The following is a 13,002-nucleotide window of genomic DNA, read 5'->3' as shown; positions in this document are numbered from 1 at the left end:
AAGTCAGTGTGGTATGTCGTTTAGAGTCATATTACATTGTCATGAAGTCAGCATGAAGTCAGTGTGGTATGTCGTTTAGAGTCATATTACATTGTCATGAAGTCAGCATGAAGTCAGTGTGGTATGTCGTTTAGAGTCATATTACATTGTCATGAAGTCAGTGTGGTATGTCGTTTAGAGTCATATTACATTGTCATGAAGTCAGTGTGGTATGTCGTTTAGAGTCATATTACATTGTCATGAAGTCAGTGTGGTATGTCGTTTAGAGTCATATTACATTGTTATGAAGTCAGTATGGTATGTCGTTTAGAGTCATATTACATTGTTATGAAGTCAGTATAGTATGTCGTTTAGAGTCATATTACATTGTTATGAAGTCAGTGTGGTATGTCGTTTAGAGTCATATTACATTGTTATGAAGTCAGTATGGTATGTCGTTTAGAGTCATATTACATTGTTATAAAGTCAGTGTGGTATGTCGTTTCGTCATATTACATTGTCATGAAGTCAGTATAATATGTCGTTTAGAGTCATATTACATTGTTATGAAGTCAGTATGGTATGTCGTTTAGAGTCATATTACATTGTTATGAAGTCAGTATGGTATGTCGTTTAGAGTCATATTACATTGTTATAAAGTCAGTGTGGTATGTCGTTTAGTCATATTACATTGTCATGAAGTCACTGTGGTATGTCGTTTAGAGTCATATTACATTGTCATGAAGTCAGCATTAAGTCAGTGTGGTATGTCGTTTAGAGTCATATTACATTGTCATAAAGTCAGTGTGGTATGTCGTTTAGAGTCATATTACATTGTCATAAAGTCAGTGTGGTATGTCGTTTAGTCATTTTACATTGTCATGAAGTCAGTGTGGTATGTCGTTTAGAGTCATATTACATTGTCATGAAGTCAGCATTAAGTCAGTGTGGTATGTCGTTTCGAGTCATATTACATTGTCATGAAGTCAGTGTGGTATGTCGTTTCGCGTCATATTACATTGTCATGAAGTCAGTGTGGTATGTCGTTTAGAGTCATATTACATTGTCATGAAGTCAGTGTGGTATGTCGTTTAGAGTCATATTACATTGTTATGAAGTCAGTGTGGTATGTCGTTTAGAGTCATATTACATTGTTATGAAGTCAGTGTGGTATGTCGTTTAGAGTCATATTACATTGTTATGAAGTCAGTGTGGTATGTCGTTTAGAGTCATATTACATTGTTATGAAGTCAGTATGGTATGTCGTTTAGAGTCATATTACATTGTCATGAAGTCAGTGTGGTATGTCGTTTAGAGTCATATTACATTGTCATGAAGTCAGTGTGGTATGTCGTTTAGAGTCATATTACATTGTCATGAAGTCAGTGTGGTATGTCGTTTAGAGTCATATTACATTGTCATGAAGTCAGCATGAAGTCAGTGTGGTATGTCGTTTAGAGTCATATTACATTGTCATGAAGTCAGCATGAAGTCAGTGTGGTATGTCGTTTAGAGTCATATTACATTGTCATGAAGTCAGCATGAAGTCAGTGTGGTATGTCGTTTAGAGTCATATTACATTGTCATGAAGTCAGTGTGGTATGTCGTTTAGAGTCATATTACATTGTCATGAAGTCAGTGTGGTATGTCGTTTAGAGTCATATTACATTGTCATGAAGTCAGCATGAAGTCAGTGTGGTATGTCGTTTAGAGTCATATTACATTGTCATGAAGTCAGCATGAAGTCAGTGTGGTATGTCGTTTAGAGTCATATTACATTGTCATGAAGTCAGTGTGGTATGTCGTTTAGAGTCATATTACATTGTCATGAAGTCAGTGTGGTATGTCGTTTAGAGTCATATTACATTGTTATGAAGTCAGTATGGTATGTCGTTTAGAGTCATATTACATTGTTATGAAGTCAGTATAGTATGTCGTTTAGAGTCATATTACATTGTTATGAAGTCAGTGTGGTATGTCGTTTAGAGTCATATTACATTGTTATGAAGTCAGTATGGTATGTCGTTTAGAGTCATATTACATTGTTATAAAGTCAGTGTGGTATGTCGTTTAGTCATATTACATTGTCATGAAGTCACTGTGGTATGTCGTTTAGAGTCATATTACATTGTCATGAAGTCAGCATTAAGTCAGTGTGGTATGTCGTTTAGAGTCATATTACATTGTCATAAAGTCAGTGTGGTATGTCGTTTAGAGTCATATTACATTGTCATAAAGTCAGTGTGGTATGTCGTTTAGAGTCATATTACATTGTCATGAAGTCAGCATTAAGTCAGTGTGGTATGTCGTTTCGAGTCATATTACATTGTCATGAAGTCAGTGTGGTATGTCGTTTCGCGTCATATTACATTGTCATGAAGTCAGTGTGGTATGTCGTTTAGAGTCATATTACATTGTCATGAAGTCAGTGTGGTATGTCGTTTAGAGTCATATTACATTGTTATGAAGTCAGTGTGGTATGTCGTTTAGAGTCATATTACATTGTTATGAAGTCAGTGTGGTATGTCGTTTAGAGTCATATTACATTGTTATGAAGTCAGTGTGGTATGTCGTTTAGAGTCATATTACATTGTTATGAAGTCAGTATGGTATGTCGTTTAGAGTCATATTACATTGTCATGAAGTCAGTGTGGTATGTCGTTTAGAGTCATATTACATTGTCATGAAGTCAGTGTGGTATGTCGTTTAGAGTCATATTACATTGTCATGAAGTCAGTGTGGTATGTCGTTTAGAGTCATATTACATTGTCATGAAGTCAGCATGAAGTCAGTGTGGTATGTCGTTTAGAGTCATATTACATTGTCATGAAGTCAGCATGAAGTCAGTGTGGTATGTCGTTTAGAGTCATATTACATTGTCATGAAGTCAGCATGAAGTCAGTGTGGTATGTCGTTTAGAGTCATATTACATTGTCATGAAGTCAGTGTGGTATGTCGTTTAGAGTCATATTACATTGTCATGAAGTCAGTGTGGTATGTCGTTTAGAGTCATATTACATTGTCATGAAGTCAGCATGAAGTCAGTGTGGTATGTCGTTTAGAGTCATATTACATTGTCATGAAGTCAGCATGAAGTCAGTGTGGTATGTCGTTTAGAGTCATATTACATTGTCATGAAGTCAGTGTGGTATGTCGTTTAGAGTCATATTACATTGTCATGAAGTCAGTGTGGTATGTCGTTTAGAGTCATATTACATTGTTATGAAGTCAGTATGGTATGTCGTTTAGAGTCATATTACATTGTTATGAAGTCAGTATAGTATGTCGTTTAGAGTCATATTACATTGTTATGAAGTCAGTGTGGTATGTCGTTTAGAGTCATATTACATTGTTATGAAGTCAGTATGGTATGTCGTTTAGAGTCATATTACATTGTTATAAAGTCAGTGTGGTATGTCGTTTAGTCATATTACATTGTCATGAAGTCACTGTGGTATGTCGTTTAGAGTCATATTACATTGTCATGAAGTCAGCATTAAGTCAGTGTGGTATGTCGTTTAGAGTCATATTACATTGTCATAAAGTCAGTGTGGTATGTCGTTTAGAGTCATATTACATTGTCATAAAGTCAGTGTGGTATGTCGTTTAGTCATTTTACATTGTCATGAAGTCAGTGTGGTATGTCGTTTAGAGTCATATTACATTGTCATGAAGTCAGCATTAAGTCAGTGTGGTATGTCGTTTCGAGTCATATTACATTGTCATGAAGTCAGTGTGGTATGTCGTTTCGCGTCATATTACATTGTCATGAATTCAGTGTGGTATGTCGTTTAGAGTCATATTACATTGTCATGAAGTCAGTGTGGTATGTCGTTTAGAGTCATATTACATTGTTATGAAGTCAGTGTGGTATGTCGTTTAGAGTCATATTACATTGTTATGAAGTCAGTATGGTATGTCGTTTAGAGTGATATTACATTGTCATGAAGTCAGTGTGGTATGTCGTTTCGTCATATTACATTGTCATGAAGTCAGTATAATATGTCGTTTAGAGTCATATTACATTGTTATGAAGTCAGTATGGTATGTCGTTTAGAGTCATATTACATTGTTATGAAGTCAGTATGGTATGTCGTTTAGAGTCATATTACATTGTTATAAAGTCAGTGTGGTATGTCGTTTAGTCATATTACATTGTCATGAAGTCACTGTGGTATGTCGTTTAGAGTCATATTACATTGTCATGAAGTCAGCATTAAGTCAGTGTGGTATGTCGTTTAGAGTCATATTACATTGTCATAAAGTCAGTGTGGTATGTCGTTTAGAGTCATATTACATTGTCATAAAGTCAGTGTGGTATGTCGTTTAGTCATTTTACATTGTCATGAAGTCAGTGTGGTATGTCGTTTAGAGTCATATTACATTGTCATGAAGTCAGCATTAAGTCAGTGTGGTATGTCGTTTCGAGTCATATTACATTGTCATGAAGTCAGTGTGGTATGTCGTTTCGCGTCATATTACATTGTCATGAAGTCAGTGTGGTATGTCGTTTAGAGTCATATTACATTGTCATGAAGTCAGTGTGGTATGTCGTTTAGAGTCATATTACATTGTTATGAAGTCAGTGTGGTATGTCGTTTAGAGTCATATTACATTGTTATGAAGTCAGTATGGTATGTCGTTTAGAGTCATATTACATTGTCATGAAGTCAGTGTGGTATGTCGTTTAGAGTCATATTACATTGTCATGAAGTCAGTGTGGTATGTCGTTTAGAGTCATATTACATTGTCATGAAGTCAGTGTGGTATGTCGTTTAGAGTCATATTACATTGTCATGAAGTCAGCATGAAGTCAGTGTGGTATGTCGTTTAGAGTCATATTACATTGTCATGAAGTCAGCATGAAGTCAGTGTGGTATGTCGTTTAGAGTCATATTACATTGTCATGAAGTCAGCATGAAGTCAGTGTGGTATGTCGTTTAGAGTCATATTACATTGTCATGAAGTCAGTGTGGTATGTCGTTTAGAGTCATATTACATTGTCATGAAGTCAGTGTGGTATGTCGTTTAGAGTCATATTACATTGTCATGAAGTCAGCATGAAGTCAGTGTGGTATGTCGTTTAGAGTCATATTACATTGTCATGAAGTCAGCATGAAGTCAGTGTGGTATGTCGTTTAGAGTCATATTACATTGTCATGAAGTCAGCATGAAGTCAGTGTGGTATGTCGTTTAGAGTCATATTACATTGTCATGAAGTCAGTGTGGTATGTCGTTTAGAGTCATATTACATTGTCATGAAGTCAGTGTGGTATGTCGTTTAGAGTCATATTACATTGTTATGAAGTCAGTATGGTATGTCGTTTAGAGTCATATTACATTGTTATGAAGTCAGTATAGTATGTCGTTTAGAGTCATATTACATTGTTATGAAGTCAGTGTGGTATGTCGTTTAGAGTCATATTACATTGTCTTGAAGTCAGTATGGTATGTCATTTAGAGTCATATTACATTGTCATGAAGTCAGTGTGGTATGTCGTTTAGAGTCATATTACATTGTCATGAAGTCAGTGTGGTATGTCGTTTAGAGTCATATTACATTGTCATGAAGTCAGTGTGGTATGTCGTTTAGAGTCATATTACATTGTCATGAAGTCAGCATTAAGTCAGTGTGGTATGTCGTTTAGAGTCATATTACATTGTCATGAAGTCAGTGTGGTATGTCGTTTCGAGTCATATTACATTGTCATGAAGTCAGTGTGGTATGTCGTTTAGAGTCATATTACATTGTCATGAAGTCAGTGTGGTATGTCGTTTAGAGTCATATTACATTGTTATGAAGTCAGTATGGTATGTCGTTTAGAGTCATATTACATTGTCATGAAGTCAGTGTGGTATGTCGTTTAGAGTCATATTACATTGTCATGAAGTCAGTGTGGTATGTCGTTTAGAGTCATATTACATAGTCATGAAGTCAGTGTGGTATGTCGTTTAGAGTCATATTACATTGTCATGAAGTCAGCATGAAGTCAGTGTGGTATGTCGTTTAGAGTCATATTACATTGTCATGAAGTCAGCATGAAGTCAGTGTGGTATGTCGTTTAGAGTCATATTACATTGTCATGAAGTCAGCATGAAGTCAGTGTGGTATGTCGTTTAGAGTCATATTACATTGTCATGAAGTCAGTGTGGTATGTCGTTTAGAGTCATATTACATTGTCATGAAGTCAGTGTGGTATGTCGTTTCGCGTCATATTACATTGTCATGAAGTCAGTGTGGTATGTCGTTTAGAGTCATATTACATTGTCATGAAGTCAGTGTGGTATGTCGTTTAGAGTCATATTACATTGTTATGAAGTCAGTGTGGTATGTCGTTTAGAGTCATATTACATTGTTATGAAGTCAGTGTGGTATGTCGTTTAGAGTCATATTACATTGTTATGAAGTCAGTGTGGTATGTCGTTTAGAGTCATATTACATTGTTATGAAGTCAGTATGGTATGTCGTTTAGAGTCATATTACATTGTCATGAAGTCAGTGTGGTATGTCGTTTAGAGTCATATTACATTGTCATGAAGTCAGTGTGGTATGTCGTTTAGAGTCATATTACATTGTCATGAAGTCAGTGTGGTATGTCGTTTAGAGTCATATTACATTGTCATGAAGTCAGCATGAAGTCAGTGTGGTATGTCGTTTAGAGTCATATTACATTGTCATGAAGTCAGCATGAAGTCAGTGTGGTATGTCGTTTAGAGTCATATTACATTGTCATGAAGTCAGCATGAAGTCAGTGTGGTATGTCGTTTAGAGTCATATTACATTGTCATGAAGTCAGTGTGGTATGTCGTTTAGAGTCATATTACATTGTCATGAAGTCAGTGTGGTATGTCGTTTAGAGTCATATTACATTGTCATGAAGTCAGCATGAAGTCAGTGTGGTATGTCGTTTAGAGTCATATTACATTGTCATGAAGTCAGCATGAAGTCAGTGTGGTATGTCGTTTAGAGTCATATTACATTGTCATGAAGTCAGCATGAAGTCAGTGTGGTATGTCGTTTAGAGTCATATTACATTGTCATGAAGTCAGTGTGGTATGTCGTTTAGAGTCATATTACATTGTCATGAAGTCAGTGTGGTATGTCGTTTAGAGTCATATTACATTGTTATGAAGTCAGTATGGTATGTCGTTTAGAGTCATATTACATTGTTATGAAGTCAGTATAGTATGTCGTTTAGAGTCATATTACATTGTTATGAAGTCAGTGTGGTATGTCGTTTAGAGTCATATTACATTGTTATGAAGTCAGTATGGTATGTCGTTTAGAGTCATATTACATTGTTATAAAGTCAGTGTGGTATGTCGTTTAGTCATATTACATTGTCATGAAGTCACTGTGGTATGTCGTTTAGAGTCATATTACATTGTCATGAAGTCAGCATTAAGTCAGTGTGGTATGTCGTTTAGAGTCATATTACATTGTCATAAAGTCAGTGTGGTATGTCGTTTAGAGTCATATTACATTGTCATGAAGTCAGCATTAAGTCAGTGTGGTATGTCGTTTCGAGTCATATTACATTGTCATGAAGTCAGTGTGGTATGTCGTTTCGCGTCATATTACATTGTCATGAAGTCAGTGTGGTATGTCGTTTAGAGTCATATTACATTGTCATGAAGTCAGTGTGGTATGTCGTTTAGAGTCATATTACATTGTTATGAAGTCAGTGTGGTATGTCGTTTAGAGTCATATTACATTGTTATGAAGTCAGTATGGTATGTCGTTTAGAGTGATATTACATTGTCATGAAGTCAGTGTGGTATGTCGTTTCGTCATATTACATTGTCATGAAGTCAGTATAATATGTCGTTTAGAGTCATATTACATTGTTATGAAGTCAGTATGGTATGTCGTTTAGAGTCATATTACATTGTTATGAAGTCAGTATGGTATGTCGTTTAGAGTCATATTACATTGTTATAAAGTCAGTGTGGTATGTCGTTTAGTCATATTACATTGTCATGAAGTCACTGTGGTATGTCGTTTAGAGTCATATTACATTGTCATGAAGTCAGCATTAAGTCAGTGTGGTATGTCGTTTCGAGTCATATTACATTGTCATGAAGTCAGTGTGGTATGTCGTTTCGCGTCATATTACATTGTCATGAAGTCAGTGTGGTATGTCGTTTAGAGTCATATTACATTGTCATGAAGTCAGTGTGGTATGTCGTTTAGAGTCATATTACATTGTTATGAAGTCAGTGTGGTATGTCGTTTAGAGTCATATTACATTGTTATGAAGTCAGTATGGTATGTCGTTTAGAGTCATATTACATTGTCATGAAGTCAGTGTGGTATGTCGTTTAGAGTCATATTACATTGTCATGAAGTCAGTGTGGTATGTCGTTTAGAGTCATATTACATTGTCATGAAGTCAGTGTGGTATGTCGTTTAGAGTCATATTACATTGTCATGAAGTCAGCATGAAGTCAGTGTGGTATGTCGTTTAGAGTCATATTACATTGTCATGAAGTCAGCATGAAGTCAGTGTGGTATGTCGTTTAGAGTCATATTACATTGTCATGAAGTCAGCATGAAGTCAGTGTGGTATGTCGTTTAGAGTCATATTACATTGTCATGAAGTCAGTGTGGTATGTCGTTTAGAGTCATATTACATTGTCATGAAGTCAGTGTGGTATGTCGTTTAGAGTCATATTACATTGTCATGAAGTCAGCATGAAGTCAGTGTGGTATGTCGTTTAGAGTCATATTACATTGTCATGAAGTCAGCATGAAGTCAGTGTGGTATGTCGTTTAGAGTCATATTACATTGTCATGAAGTCAGCATGAAGTCAGTGTGGTATGTCGTTTAGAGTCATATTACATTGTCATGAAGTCAGTGTGGTATGTCGTTTAGAGTCATATTACATTGTCATGAAGTCAGTGTGGTATGTCGTTTAGAGTCATATTACATTGTTATGAAGTCAGTATGGTATGTCGTTTAGAGTCATATTACATTGTTATGAAGTCAGTATAGTATGTCGTTTAGAGTCATATTACATTGTTATGAAGTCAGTGTGGTATGTCGTTTAGAGTCATATTACATTGTCTTGAAGTCAGTATGGTATGTCATTTAGAGTCATATTACATTGTCATGAAGTCAGTGTGGTATGTCGTTTAGAGTCATATTACATTGTCATGAAGTCAGTGTGGTATGTCGTTTAGAGTCATATTACATTGTCATGAAGTCAGTGTGGTATGTCGTTTAGAGTCATATTACATTGTCATGAAGTCAGCATTAAGTCAGTGTGGTATGTCGTTTAGAGTCATATTACATTGTCATGAAGTCAGTGTGGTATGTCGTTTCGAGTCATATTACATTGTCATGAAGTCAGTGTGGTATGTCGTTTAGAGTCATATTACATTGTCATGAAGTCAGTGTGGTATGTCGTTTAGAGTCATATTACATTGTTATGAAGTCAGTATGGTATGTCGTTTAGAGTCATATTACATTGTCATGAAGTCAGTGTGGTATGTCGTTTAGAGTCATATTACATTGTCATGAAGTCAGTGTGGTATGTCGTTTAGAGTCATATTACATAGTCATGAAGTCAGTGTGGTATGTCGTTTAGAGTCATATTACATTGTCATGAAGTCAGCATGAAGTCAGTGTGGTATGTCATTTAGAGTCATATTACATTGTCATGAAGTCAGCATGAAGTCAGTGTGGTATGTCGTTTAGAGTCATATTACATTGTCATGAAGTCAGCATGAAGTCAGTGTGGTATGTCGTTTAGAGTCATATTACATTGTCATGAAGTCAGTGTGGTATGTCGTTTAGAGTCATATTACATTGTCATGAAGTCAGTGTGGTATGTCGTTTAGAGTCATATTACATTGTTATGAAGTCAGTATGGTATGTCGTTTAGAGTCATATTACATTGTTATGAAGTCAGTATAGTATGTCGTTTAGAGTCATATTACATTGTTATGAAGTCAGTATAGTATGTCGTTTAGAGTCATATTACATTGTCATGAAGTCAGTGTGGTATGTCGTTTAGAGTCATATTACATTGTTATGAAGTCAGTGTGGTATGTCGTTTAGAGTCATATTACATTGTTATGAAGTCAGTATGGTATGTCGTTTAGAGTCATATTACATTGTCATGAAGTCAGTGTGGTATGTCGTTTAGAGTCATATTACATTGTCATGAAGTCAGTGTGGTATGTCGTTTAGAGTCATATTACATTGTCATGAAGTCAGTGTGGTATGTCGTTTAGAGTCATATTACATTGTCATGAAGTCAGCATGAAGTCAGTGTGGTATGTCGTTTAGAGTCATATTACATTGTCATGAAGTCAGCATGAAGTCAGTGTGGTATGTCGTTTAGAGTCATATTACATTGTCATGAAGTCAGCATGAAGTCAGTGTGGTATGTCGTTTAGAGTCATATTACATTGTCATGAAGTCAGTGTGGTATGTCGTTTAGAGTCATATTACATTGTCATGAAGTCAGTGTGGTATGTCGTTTAGAGTCATATTACATTGTCATGAAGTCAGCATGAAGTCAGTGTGGTATGTCGTTTAGAGTCATATTACATTGTCATGAAGTCAGCATGAAGTCAGTGTGGTATGTCGTTTAGAGTCATATTACATTGTCATGAAGTCAGCATGAAGTCAGTGTGGTATGTCGTTTAGAGTCATATTACATTGTCATGAAGTCAGTGTGGTATGTCGTTTAGAGTCATATTACATTGTCATGAAGTCAGTGTGGTATGTCGTTTAGAGTCATATTACATTGTTATGAAGTCAGTATGGTATGTCGTTTAGAGTCATATTACATTGTTATGAAGTCAGTATAGTATGTCGTTTAGAGTCATATTACATTGTTATGAAGTCAGTGTGGTATGTCGTTTAGAGTCATATTACATTGTCTTGAAGTCAGTATGGTATGTCATTTAGAGTCATATTACATTGTCATGAAGTCAGTGTGGTATGTCGTTTAGAGTCATATTACATTGTCATGAAGTCAGTGTGGTATGTCGTTTAGAGTCATATTACATTGTCATGAAGTCAGTGTGGTATGTCGTTTAGAGTCATATTACATTGTCATGAAGTCAGCATTAAGTCAGTGTGGTATGTCGTTTAGAGTCATATTACATTGTCATGAAGTCAGTGTGGTATGTCGTTTCGAGTCATATTACATTGTCATGAAGTCAGTGTGGTATGTCGTTTAGAGTCATATTACATTGTCATGAAGTCAGTGTGGTATGTCGTTTAGAGTCATATTACATTGTTATGAAGTCAGTATGGTATGTCGTTTAGAGTCATATTACATTGTCATGAAGTCAGTGTGGTATGTCGTTTAAAGTCATATTACATTGTCATGAAGTCAGTGTGGTATGTCGTTTAGAGTCATATTACATTGTCATGAAGTCAGTGTGGTATGTCGTTTAGAGTCATATTACATTGTCATGAAGTCAGCATGAAGTCAGTGTGGTATGTCGTTTAGAGTCATATTACATTGTCATGAAGTCAGCATGAAGTCAGTGTGGTATGTCGTTTAGAGTCATATTACATTGTCATGAAGTCAGCATGAAGTCAGTGTGGTATGTCGTTTAGAGTCATATTACATTGTCATGAAGTCAGTGTGGTATGTCGTTTAGAGTCATATTACATTGTCATGAAGTCAGTGTGGTATGTCGTTTAGAGTCATATTACATTGTTATGAAGTCAGTATGGTATGTCGTTTAGAGTCATATTACATTGTTATGAAGTCAGTATAGTATGTCGTTTAGAGTCATATTACATTGTTATGAAGTCAGTGTGGTATGTCGTTTAGAGTCATATTACATTGTCTTGAAGTCAGTATGGTATGTAATTTAGAGTCATATTACATTGTCATGAAGTCAGTGTGGTATGTCGTTTAGAGTCATATTACATTGTCATGAAGTCAGTGTGGTATGTCGTTTAGAGTCATATTACATTGTCATGAAGTCAGTGTGGTATGTCGTTTAGAGTCATATTACATTGTCATGAAGTCAGTGTGGTATGTCGTTTAGAGTCATATTACATTGTCATGAAGTCAGTGTGGTATGTCGTTTAGAGTCATATTACATTGTCATGAAGTCAGTGTGGTATGTCGTTTAGAGTCATATTACATTGTCATGAAGTCAGTGTGGTATGTCGTTTAGAGTCATATTACATTGTTATGAAGTCAGTATGGTATGTCGTTTAGAGTCATATTACATTGTTATGAAGTCAGTATAGTATGTCGTTTAGAGTCATATTACATTGTCTTGAAGTCAGTATGGTATGTCATTTAGAGTCATATTACATTGTCATGAAGTCAGTGTGGTATGTCGTTTAGAGTCATATTACATTGTCATGAAGTCAGTGTGGTATGTCGTTTAGAGTCATATTACATTGTCATGAAGTCAGTGTGGTATGTCGTTTAGAGTCATATTACATTGTCATGAAGTCAGCATTAAGTCAGTGTGGTATGTCGTTTAGAGTCATATTACATTGTCATGAAGTCAGTGTGGTATGTCGTTTCGAGTCATATTACATTGTCATGAAGTCAGTGTGGTATGTCGTTTAGAGTCATATTACATTGTCATGAAGTCAGTGTGGTATGTCGTTTAGAGTCATATTACATTGTTATGAAGTCAGTATGGTATGTCGTTTAGAGTCATATTACATTGTCATGAAGTCAGTGTGGTATGTCGTTTAGAGTCATATTACATTGTCATGAAGTCAGTGTGGTATGTCGTTTAGAGTCATATTACATTGTCATGAAGTCAGTGTGGTATGTCGTTTAGAGTCATATTACATTGTCATGAAGTCAGCATGAAGTCAGTGTGGTATGTCGTTTAGAGTCATATTACATTGTCATGAAGTCAGCATGAAGTCAGTGTGGTATGTCGTTTAGAGTCATATTACATTGTCATGAAGTCAGCATGAAGTCAGTGTGGTATGTCGTTTAGAGTCATATTACATTGTCATGAAGTCAGTGTGGTATGTCGTTTAGAGTCATATTACATTGTCATGAAGTCAGTGTGGT

Source organism: Anarhichas minor, unplaced genomic scaffold (assembly GCF_050575085.1).
Source record: "Anarhichas minor isolate MPS153535 unplaced genomic scaffold, ASM5057508v1 ptg000154l, whole genome shotgun sequence".
Classification (NCBI taxonomy): Eukaryota; Metazoa; Chordata; class Actinopteri; order Perciformes; family Anarhichadidae; genus Anarhichas; species Anarhichas minor.
This window is presented reverse-complemented; position numbering follows the sequence as displayed.